The 12,943-nt window shown below is 36.1% G+C and overlaps 1 protein-coding gene and 1 pseudogene across 1 annotated transcript in view; both read left to right on the top strand.

Moving 5' to 3' along the window:
- Positions 1–9,393, top strand: part of LOC122328096 — a 32,265-nt pseudogene extending 22,872 nt beyond the window's left edge.
- Positions 1–12,943, top strand: part of LOC122327919 (GTPase IMAP family member 8-like) — a 295,481-nt gene that overhangs the window by 212,813 nt on the left and 69,725 nt on the right. The window lies entirely within an intron of this gene.

The raw sequence follows: 12,943 nt of genomic DNA, 5'->3' as shown, positions 1-12,943 counted from the left end.
TCACTCCATGCCTCTAGCTCTCTCAGGCTTCTCCCTCCCTCCGGCTTCACCTTCATCCTCGCTTGCTCCAGCTACGCCTTCAGCTCCATGTGGGCCACTTTTCTGGCTGGCCTCTGGATTTCCATTTGGCTCCTCCTGCTCCAGTCTCCTCCTCCATCTATAATGAACTATTCCTCTGCTTGTCCCTTACCTTTCCCATGGCTGCCTCCTAACCCCCATCCTCCCCAATTTGTCAGTGGAAAGATGGTTATGGTTATGTTTTGTCTGCAAACTCGCATGGATTCATTTATAAAAAAAAATCTACAGGTGCTTCTCAATAAATTAGAATGTTGTGGAAAGTTCATTTCAGTAATTCAACTCAGATTGTGACATTTGTTTATTAAATAATTTCATTGCACACAGACTGAAGTAGTTTAAGTCTTTGGTTCATTTAACTGTTGTGATTTTGGCTCACATTTAACAAAGTTTTTCTGAGCCTTCAAAATGGTCTCTCAGTTTGGTTCACTAGGCTACAGAATCATGGGGAAGATTGCTGATCCGATAGTTGTCCAGAAGATAATCATTGACATCCTTCACAAGGAGGGTAAGCCACAAACATTCATTGTCAAAGAAGCTGGCTGTTTACAGAGTGCTGTATCCAAGCATGTTTACAAAGAGTTGAGTGGAAGGAAAAGTGTGAAAGAAAAAGATACACAACCAACCGAGAGAACCACAGCCTTACAGAATTTTTAGTGAACTTCACAAAGAATGGACTGAGTCTGCAAGGACTTTGACAGCAGTCATCGTATTCCTCTTGTCAAGCCACTCCTAAACCACAGACAACATCAGAGACATCATCATCGAAAGTTGGTTAAATGACCATGGTGTGCTTGAGTGGCCAGCAAACTTACCAGACCTGAACCCTATAGAATCTATGTGGTACCGTTGAGGAAAATGAGAAACAAGAGAACAAAACAATCCAGACGAGCTAAAGGCCACTGTTAAAGAAACCTGGGCTTCCATTAAAGCAAAAGGTGCCCCTACTAAGTATTGACTATATGTGCAATAAATGAACATACTTTCCAACAATGCACTAAAAATGTTTTTTATGAAGTATTCTAATTTGTTGATATGGTCGATTTTTGTTAAATGTGAGCCAAAATCATCACAATTAAAAGAACCAAAGACTTAAACTACTTTTTACTGAAATATATGAACATTTCCACAATTTTCTAATTTATTGAGATGCACCTGTATATCTTCTCCTGTATACCGTAGTCTGTCATGTTATCCTGTTGCCACATGTGACAGCTACAAATTTGTTGCTTTATTTGATTTATTATTATTATTATTATTATTATTATTATTATTATTATTATTATGTTCTGTGTAAAATATATCATTCAAATCATACTTTTGCTTTCGTTTCTGTATTATTAGGTGTCTCGTAGAAAGACTGAAAAGATTTCCCTCAGAATGCACAAGCTCATTAATGTAGGGTCTGCTACAACCTGCTGCAGTGACAATCTATGAATATCACTCACCAGGTAACTGGCTAACACTTAACCTATATCATTTAACCAAAGAAATGAAACAAATACATGAAAGTAAGGAGGACAAGGAATAAAACAAAACAAGTTGCTCTTCTATAATAGATTTCCAGACATCTGTTTTCTGGCGAGCTTTCATCACTAGAAGAGTGTAGCCGTCATTAATTAAACAGATTTTTTTTAGATGCACGCTGTACAAAGTTCTACCACCCTGAAAGGAGAGATGGCGCTCTGCATAAACTGTGTAAAGAAGATGTGTGCTACTGTGCAGAAGGTACACTTATACTCATTCACCAGATATTTTTACCCAAAGCTATTCACAAATCGTCATAAGAGACAACTAATATTCTGTAATTTTCTCCTTTTTTTAATTGCTTTACTTTTTATGAATTGAGAAAAATGTTTTGTTGGTTTGTGTTTTGGAGTGTGTGTGTGTGTGTGTGTGTGTGTGTGTGTGTGTGTGTGTGTGTGTGTGTGTGTAAGTAAAGAAAAATAAACAAAACAACACCAATCTACATCTCTTGAACCAGGAAACTGCCCTTACCAGAAGAAGAATGAGGTCATAAAAGAGCGTTTGATCAGAGCCTGTGAAGCTAGCACAGATTTTGGTAAACCCGTGTTCTCCTTCCTCAGCCACTAAGATCCAGTTTGCCAGCTCTGATACAGATAACAATAGAGCACATTCAGTTTATAAACATTCTAACATGACTGTTTGACAGTTTATAAAGCCAAAGTGGAGGGAATGAATCTGAAACAGGACTCTGACATCTACAGCATGAAGGTGGAACTGGTGCTGAAAGAAGGTACGGTTATTATTTCTCCACTATGGGCTCATTATTAAATTCTCTTTGTCCTTCTCAAATTCAGCTAAAGTAGATAGCTTGGTATAGAGACGTTTGAAAAAAATAAGCATTTGCAATGGACAATGTTGTGATAAGTAGGCTATATCAAAGTCCCTTTTGAGGGACGTATTCCTAAAGTCTATGGTCTTTGGCTATACAAAGTTTGCAAGAAGGATTACAAGGGGTTTTCCAAAGAAAAACTAGATGTAGGATCAGATAGAAAGAAGGTTAACTTAGACATAATTTGTATATTTTCTTGTAATATTAAGATGATTTTATAAGCCTTGACTGTTTAAAAAGGGCAATTTCTGACATTATCTGAGTAGTTGAAGAATGAGATGCACCCATTTAAAGACGTGCATTTATTAGACAGATAAAGAACACAAAGAATGCATGTGTGAATTTAGTCGAGTGAAAAAATGGACAAAAATCAAACTCTATCCCTACCTAAACCTAACCCCAACCCCAACCCTAACCCTAACCTGACCTAATCTAACCTAACCTAACCTAACCTAATCCAACCTAACCCTAACCTTTAACCTGACACCCTAAACCTAACCCTGACCCTGACCCAAAACCTACCCTACCCTACCCTACCCTAACCCTAACCTAACCATAAACCTAACCCTAACTTCTAACCTAACCTTAACTTTAACCCTAACCCTAACCCTAACCCTAACCTAACCCCAACCCCTCTAACCCTAACCTCACCCTAACCATAACCTAGTCTAACCTAACATAACCTAACCCTAACCCTAACCCTATCCCTCTAACCCTAACCGTAATCATAACCCTAACCGTAATCCCTAACCCTAACATTAACCTCAACCCTAACCTAACCTAACCTTTAACCTAACCTTCTAACTCTAACCTAACCTAACCTAACCTAACCTAAAATTAACCTAACCTAACCTAAACCTCTGAGCCTACACCTCTGGCCTAACCCTAATCTAAGCCTAACCATAATCCTAACCTAAAATTAACCCCTAACCTAACCTAACCTAACCTAACCAAATCTAACACTAACCTAACCTAACCCTAACCTTACCCTAACCTAACATGAACCTATCCTAACCCTAGACCTAACCCTAGACCTAACCTAACCTAACCCTAAACCCTAACCTAACCTAACCTAACCTAACCTAACCTAACCTAACCTAACCTCAACTTCAACCCTAACCTAACCCTAACCTAACCTAGCCTAACCTAATCCTCTAACCATCTATGCCTAGCCTAACCTAACCTAACCTAACCCTAACCTGACCTGACCCTAACCCTAACCTAACCTCAACTTCTATCCTATCCTATCCTACATCTATCCTATCCTATCCTAACCTAACCCAACCTAACCTAACCTAACCCTAAAATTAACCCTAACCTAACCCTAAACCTCTGAGCCTACACCTCTGACCCTAACCTAACCCTAACCCTAACCTAACCTAACCTAACCTAACCTAACCTAACCAAATCTAACACAAACGTAACATAACATAACCTTACCTAACCCTAACCTAACCTTAAACCTAACCTAACTGAACCGAACTGAATCAGAGCAGACCCTAACCTACCTACCCTACCCTACCCTAACCTAACTTAACCGAACCTAACTGAACCCAACCCTAACCTAACCTTAATCCTAAAGCCTTACCTAACCCTAACCTTACCTAAAATTACCTTAACCTAGCCTAACCTAACCCTAACCTGATCCTAACCCTAACCCTATCCCTCTAACCCTAACCTTAACCGTAACCCTAACCCTAACCATAACCGTAACATTAACCGTGCATGTAACCTGGCCTAACCTAACCTAACCCTAACTCTTACCTACCCTAACCTAACCCTAACCTTAACCCTAACCTAACCTAACCTAACTTCTAACCCTAACCTTACCTAACCTAACCTAACCTAACCTAAAATTAAGCCTAACCTAAACCTCTGATCCTAAGCCTAACTTAACCTAACCTAACCTAACCTAACCTAACCAGATCTAACCTAACCTAACCTAACCCTAACCTAACCTTAAACTTAACCCTAACCCTAACCCTAACCCTAACCTTACTCTAACCTTACGCTAACCTTACCCTAACCCTAACCTGAACCCTATCCTAACCCCTATACCTAACCTAACCTAACCTAAACGAACCTAACCTAACCTAACCTAACCTAACCTAAACCTCTAACCTAACCTAACCTAACACTTTACACCCTAACCTAAACCTAACCTAACCTAACCTAACCCTAACCTAACCTAACCTAACCACAGTCCTAACCTAACCTACTCCTAACTCCTAAGCCTAACCCTAACCTATCCTCTAACCCTAACCTTAACAGTAACCTAACCCTAACCATAGCCGTAACCTAACCTAACCCTAACTCTTACCCTAACCCTAACCCTAACCTTAACCCCTAACCTAACCTAACCTAACCTAACCTAACCTAACCTAACTTTAACCTAACCTAACTAACTTCTTCTTCCTAAAATTAACCCTAACCTAAACCTTTGATCCTAAGCTCCTAACCTAAATTAACTCCTAACCCTAAACCTTTGATCTAAGCCTAACCTAACCCTTAACCTAACCCTAACCCTAACCTAACCTAACCTAACCTAACCTAACCAGATCTAACCCTAACCTAACCTAACCCTAACCTAACCTTAAACTTAACCCTAACCCTAACCATAACCCTAACCCTACCCTAATCCTAACCTTACTCTAACCTTACGCTAACCTTACCCTTACCTAACCCTAACCTGAACCTATCCTAACCCTATACCTAACCCTAACCTAACCTAAACGTAAACTAACCCCTAACCTAATCTAACCTAACCTAAACCTCTAACCCTAACCTAACCTAACCTAACACTTAACCTAACCCTAACCTAACCTAACTCTAACCCTAACCCTAACACTAAACCTAACCCTAACTCTAGCCTAACTATAATCAATCAATCAATCATTTTTATTTATATAGCGCTTTTAACAACACAGGTTGCATCAAAGCACTGTACAGTATAATGACAGGGATGTATAATGACGAGAGTGACCAATTTCTTATTAAATGCAGAGACGGTCTCTGTAGTCAATTCAACGATAGTCACTAGAAGTTAAGTGTCCACAACCAAGCAAGCCAGAGGCGACAGCGGCAAGAAACAAAACCCCATGCATACAGAATGGAGAAAAAAACCTTGGGAGAAACCAGACTCAGTTGGGGTCAGTTTAGTTAGTTTAGGTTTAAGGTTAAGATTAGGTTAGTTAGGTTAGGTTAGGTTAGAGATTAGGTTAGGTTAGGAATTAGTTAAGGTTAGGTTAAATTAAAGTTAGGTTAAATTAGAGTTAGGGGTTAGGTTAGGTTAGAGTTAGGTTGGGGTTAGGTTAGATAGGTTAGGTTAGGTTAGTTAGAATTAGAGTTAATTAGAGTTAGGGTTAGGTTAGAGGGTTAGGAATTAGGTTAGTTAGGTTAAAGTTAGGTTAGGTTAGGTTAGGAATTAGAGTTAGGTTAGGTTAGGAGTTAGGTTAGTTAGGTTAGGGTTAGGTTAGTTAGGTTAGAGTTAGGGTTAGGTTAGGTTAGGTTAAGTTCAGGTTAGTTAGGGTTAGTTAGGTTAGGTTAGGTTAAGTCCCTAACCCCACCCTACCCTACTTCACGCTAACCAGACTTAATCGAAAGGAGTTAAACCTAACCTAACCTAACCCTAATCTAACCCTACCCTAACCCTAACCAGACCTTAAACTTACCCTAACCTAACCTTAACCCTAACCCTAACCTAACCTAACCTAACCTAACCTAACCTAACCTAACCTAATCTTCTAACCTAACCTAACCCCTAACCCTAACCTCTAACCCTAACCTTAACCCTAACCCTAACCATAACCCTAACCCTAACCCTAACCCTAACCTAAACTCCCTCTGATCTTAAGCTCAACTCCTAACCCTAACTCCAACCTAACCTAACCTAACCCTAACCTAACCAGATCTAACCCTAACCTAACCTAACCTAACCCTAACCTTAGAAACTAACCCTAACCCTAACCCTAACCTAACCTAACCTAACCTAACTCTAACCTAACCTAACCTAACCCTAACCTAACCCTAACCCTAACCCTAACCTAACCCTAACCTAACCTAACCTAACCCTGATCCTAACCTAACCTAAACCTAACCTAACCTAACCTAACCTAACCCTAACACTAACCCTCACCTAGGGTTACAGTGTAATGTTGTTAAATCATGTTTAAAGAGCAAACTGTTTGCTGATAAAACCTAAGAAAAAACTTAAAAGAAACATCATTGGTTGGTAGAAAGACAAATATAGGTTGCAGTTTAAAATTAGTGTTGACATTGTAGACCCATTGTCAAGAATTTCACCAACGAATATGACGCCCTATAATAACTGATGTGCATCTCTAACCAGCACTGCAGTGTTTCATTAATAAATCCATGCTTTTAAATGAATCGAGTGAATCAATCAATTTATTTCTGAATAAATCAGCAATCAACTGAATGAATGATTGAATGATTCACTTATTAAGACAGGGATTTGTCTCATAATAGAGTATATTTTTAAATAATTTAATATTTCTCTATTTATTTGTATTTTTGAAGATTTCATTAAAATATTTATTTTTAAAGCTACTTATGTTTAATTTTCCTATTTATAATGTCTATTCAGCATTTTGTTTATTTTTTTTCTACAAACACATTAACTATTATCTTTGGTCACTGTGTAATTCATATCGTTACCACAATAGGCTTCTGTGTTAAAAATAAAAAGCTTCAGCTTCTACAGAAGTCGTTTTAAACCCTAGTATCTGTACTTCTACCTGAGTAATGAGTGTGAATACTTTTGCATGATGAGTTATGTGTGTTTATATAATATACTACACCGAGTGTCATTTGAATGATTTATTGCTTCAGCTTTTGGCCTTATAATAAAACAATAAAAACCATAAGTTCACCCTTTGATCTAAAACCAATCAGACAGTTGTCTCCTGTTCTGTCTTACAGGCAGCAGCTGGGTAGAGGAGGGGAACGTGAAGCTATTTTTGTCTCGCCCCAGTTGTAGAGAACATTTAGGATTGGTAAAAGGCAAGTCCTACCTCATCATGGGAAAATCAGTCAACCTTCTAGACCAGAGAGGAAGGTAGGTGTCAGTATTCTTTTGAATCCTGATTTTTTTTATTGTTTTCTGTCCTGAGCACGATGTACGAGCTCAAGATTCATCTCTTGTGGACAGCCCAAATTGTTCAGTGGTTCAGATTACTTCGTACTGTCATAAAATTTGCAATGGTTTTGATGTAATTATGTAAATCTCATGGCTATACCTTCACACGTTACATGTCTGCTCTAACCTATGGAAAACATCCAGACATACCAGACGCGAAACAAGGCTGGACATAGGGTTTAAATAATAGAACATAACAAGAATAATAAACACCTGGAACTCATAGTACTAGATGGGTACAGGACCAGGAAAACCAAATATGGGCGTAAGGAAACTTGAGAAAGGAAAAAACATAGGACATTAGAAACTTAAAAAGTCACAAAAACCATTTTAGAAAAAAATGTATTCAGTGGCAGAAACTTCCATAATAACCTGTTTAATTAGAGACATTTAGCATTTAAAATAGTTTTTGCTGCTTAACATTTTTGTGTAAACTATGACACCGCTCAAACATTTGTGTCAGGATTTTAAAAAATAGAGAGAAATTTTACATTTTATTTATTATAGATCAAAGTGATGACAAGTGAGTCAAGATGAAAATGTTATAAAAGATTTCTGTTTAGTAAACGTTTTAAGAAATGTAATAAATATATCTGATAAATGCAAATAAACAATAAATTGATAATAATCAGAACTGCTTCGAATATTGTTACGTTGTTACGAATAATGTTACATTTTGTAAAAACTTTTTTTGTAAATTTGTAATAATATTTCACAATATTGCTGTTTTAGTTTTATTTTTGATCAAATAAATGCAGCCCTGGTGAGCAGGAGCAATTTTAACAATGATTATACTTAATAATTAGTAATTTTCACAAACTTCGCAAGTTTTAATAATAACAATTCCATTAATTCTTTTATTCCGATTTTCCAGTTTTTCTGTCTGCAAACTGATTTTGCAAGTAATAATGATACATTTTTGTATGTTTTTTTTTTTTTAATGCGGCACATCGTATTTCTATTACATCAAAATATGTTTATGACAAATGATAAGCAAATGTAGCGTTCAATCAATTATGAAACATCTGTTATGTCTCTGTTATATGTAATACGTGTTATATTATCTATAATACCTGTAAACATTATTTTGTGGTTTGCAGCTGTTGTGTAGCCTTTGAGTAACTATGGACAAACCTGAAATTCCATTAGAAGAATTGGAGATGAATTTAAATCAATCGGTTTCCCTCACTTTTTCGTGTGAAATCATATCCTCGTATAACGTTAAGCTACCATAGAGTTGCTGTAGAAAGTACTTGAAAACCAAATCAACTTTTTAAAGCTTATTTTTACATATATGAATTCATATGTTTTGCGTGGTGTGTTTTCTGTTGTTTTTAGTTTGCTGTATATTTTTGGAGAGCACACCTGGGTTGAATACTGGCCCACAAGAGAGGAAAGTGTCACCCGTGAACATAGGGAGCGATACATCGGCATCCTTGAGCTCCAGAACAGCCTCCTCAAATATGGATGTACTACGTAATTACAGTATAACAACTGTTTCTCACAGGAAATGGAACATTATCTTCTGCACGCTCTAAATAAATAATAACAACGCTTTTCACCGTAATATGCTGGCATAATTCTACAAAAAGGTTGACTAAAACGTTTATCCTCGATTAAATCGTAGAACCTGACCGATCTTCTTTGACTTCATTTTTAAAGTTTTTATTGTGCAACAGTAGTATAATATTCCTCGTTCCGTTACTAAAGAGTTTAAAATGTACTTCATTTGTGTTTGATGTGGAAAAGGAAAAAAAAAACTGATCCGAGAAAATAAAGTTGCTTTGATTATCATTGAATAATACATCTGAATGTGTGTGTTGTGTCTGAAATTTGAAAAATGGCGAAGTAAAAAAATAATTAAATAGTATTTCTGTAACAAACAATTTATATGTATTCTACAAATACAGAAACTTGTACGAAAAATTAACCTCACTCGTAGGATTTTGTACGATTTGTCTAAAACCCCAGTTTAGGGGCGGGGTTAGGTGAAGGTCATTCGTACAAATTCATACGAATTGGCAAGTCGTAAAATATGTACGAACTGCTGTGGATCAGGCTAAATACACTCATTCCAGGTCCATACGAGTTTTTTCCATGACTTAATGAAGGGTGGCCATATCTCCAAACGTCTCTAAAGAAGTGTGTTTTTGGATGTGAGGGAAGGGTAACCTTTTTCAGCTTCCTAAAACAACCCAGGCGTTACGTGACGGTGGATGCAGTTTGTGTTTCTCCAGCAACAACAGAGTTTCACAAGTCTGTTTGCTGATGAATCTTTTGTGAACAAGGCTGTTTCTGCATCTATAAATTTCTGTGTTGCAATTAATGATGGGTCACAGGGTTGCTGGTGTTTGGTACAAAACCAAGGTCACGCAGCTCAGCCTGATACATATGAGACCGCTTCAGCAAAAAAAAAAAAAAAAAAAAAAAAAAAAAAAAAAAAAATATATATATATATATATATATATATATATATATATATATATATATATATATATATATATATATATATATATATATATATATATATAATGGCCAAAAAATAAATAAATAAAAAAATATATATAAAAATATATATATATATATATATATATATATATATATATATATACATACATACATACATAAATTTTAAAAAACATAAATTGAGCATAATATGGCTTATATACAAAAATTTTTTATGTATACTAGAATGAAACTTATATTTATTTTTTGTGTTAGAAATGTAAACCATTGAGATTTGTTGATATACTAAACATTATGAGGAAATCTATGGTGAAGTTTAGGAGTAAAATACAAACGTAGAAATGAATAAACCTACATAGAGGAGCGGATAAAACTGCTAATTTTAGGGGAAAATTGAAAACAGCAATTGGAGGCTTTTGTATCTGAGCTATGTATAAATAGGTACAGGCACAAATATAACTGTAAAGAGAAGACAGGCTAAGACTGAGGTGGTTTTGGGTATATTACCCACCAGATACATTGTATTTATTAGTAAAATATTGAATTATACATTTATCAGATAACTAATAATAGTTTATTAAATCAGATCAAAATACATTTCACATAACACATCTCAAACAAACTTGACAAATTTACTATCCTTATGTTGACATTTTTCGCTGTTGGGTCACCATTGCCTTCCATAGTAGGAAAAAAATACTATGGAAGTGAATGGTGACCCAAAACAGTATCTTCCTTTGCGTTCAGCAGAACAAAGAAATTCATACTGATTTGGAACTACTTAGGATGAGTAGAGATTTTCATTTTTGGGTGAACGATTCCTTTAATGTGTCAAGCCGCATTGTGACCCCAGACATAAAAACCGAAACACGTACGGTTTGAGCCAACTTCCACCTAAATCATCCGGCTTTATCCAGAACCAAAACTACTGTTAGATTCAGAAAGCTTGGAATGTAGGCCAGGATCTGCGTAGACTACTTATGATGGTCTCTGTGAAATGCAGCACAGGTACTTTCTATATATAACGAATATAACTCTACGAGTAGCTTTTAAATAAAAACATATAGAAAGTGTTCAGTTTCATTGACACAAACACTAAACACCATCATGGTGATTAAACTGAAATACGCAATAAACACTAATTCAATAACATCAGATGTAATACACAATTCTAATAAACATAACTGATAAGAAAAATTAAAAAGAAAAACTGGTTTTAAAGAAAAAACTTTTACTGGAATTTACTGTTAACCATATAAAAGGTTTTCATGTCCCTTTTCAATCTGTTCAACTCTATATTTAACAGCTATTCATGGTCTCATGCATCTTTTATTTGTTCCTGGTCATATAGTTTTGGCTAAGAACTCAGTTACTTTGTATATTTATTTTGAACTTTACCATAGTACAGCACTAACTTTGATTGTTTTTTTCTTTATTTATTCTCTCTTCTTTATTTTAGGCCTCTGATACTTTTATAATTACTATTATTGTTCATTAAAAAAGGCATAGTTGTGCTTATTTAAATTTTTATTTGCTTATATCCGCACAAATTATTTTACTCCAGACTGCATTCTGAATGAGGGACTATTACGGCAAGTTTTGTTAATAAGTTCAAACTCAAGAATGGATCAGTAGTCCTTGTCCATGATCCAGCTGCACCTCTAGAAGAAGTACTGTGTACTGTAAAGAGCGAGGTGTGCTGTGATTGGTCAGCCATCCAGTGCACTGTGATTGGCCGAATACCATAAGCATGTGGCAGAAGTGTCACGCCTCTTACCAGAACATGATGTGCCATAACGACACCAAAACAATAAAACACATTACAAACGAGCATCCAGTGGAGACATAATTACTGAGTATCATGACTTACCTTGTAAACATTTATATTTGTAATTGGAAAAAACTACAAACAACAAGCACTAGTAACAAGTAATAGTTCACATTGATGCACTCTAACTAGGAATAATACTTCTACTGCTTACAAGTGGACTCTTGTTGTGTTACAATTTCATATCAACAGTCATTCTTAAAGATGGCCATCTATAAATCTACACACAACCATAGCACTGGAACTACACATACATGTCTATGATCTATACTCGGGATTGATTTGCTTCTATTTTAGAACACAATGATTATGTAAGTAAAATATGTTAGTCACACAGGTGTCCAGGATGACTTGTTCATTTTCTCTTCTATTCCTCTCGTTCTCTCTTCATCTCCTCTCATATGTCTGTCTTTTTTATACCGTTCCTGTTCTCTTTCTTTCTTTATGATGATTCTCTCTTTCTTCCTCCATCGTCACGTTCATTCTCTCTATTTCTTTTTCAAGTTTCTGGTAATATTCATCCCATGTTTCCTGCTCTTTCTTTCTTTTTCTTTCTTGATCTTCTTCTCTTCTCTTTCTGTCTTGATCATGATTCTGCTTTTCTTCCTCCATCATCATCTTCATTCTGTCTATCTCTTGTTTAAGTCTCTGATAATATTCATCCAACATCGCCTTTTCTTTCTTTCTCCATTTCTCTTCTTCTTGTTCTCTTCTTTGTCTTTCCTGTTGTTTCTGTTTCTCCCATTCCTCTCGTTTCTCTCTTCATCTCCTCTTGCAACTTTCTCTCTTGATCCTCTAAGTCTTTAATGTCTCTTTTGTATTCATCCTCTCTTCTCTTTCTCTCTTTCTCATGATCATCCTCCATCTTCATCTTCAACCACTTTTTCTCTTTGTCATGTTTGTTCATCAGTTCTTCTCTTTCTCTGTTCAGTTTCTTCACTTTCTCCATCAGTATGTTCTTCTGTTGTTCTTGTATTTCTCTCTCCATCTCTCTGAACATCTTACATGAGTAGTAACTCCCTCCGTTCTCTTTCACCATGTTGTCTATCTTTTGCAGGAG

Source organism: Puntigrus tetrazona, chromosome 22, assembly GCF_018831695.1.
Source record: "Puntigrus tetrazona isolate hp1 chromosome 22, ASM1883169v1, whole genome shotgun sequence".
Classification (NCBI taxonomy): domain Eukaryota; kingdom Metazoa; phylum Chordata; class Actinopteri; order Cypriniformes; family Cyprinidae; genus Puntigrus; species Puntigrus tetrazona.
Note: the sequence above shows the minus strand (reverse complement) of the source record. Positions and strands in the feature narration are given on the sequence as shown.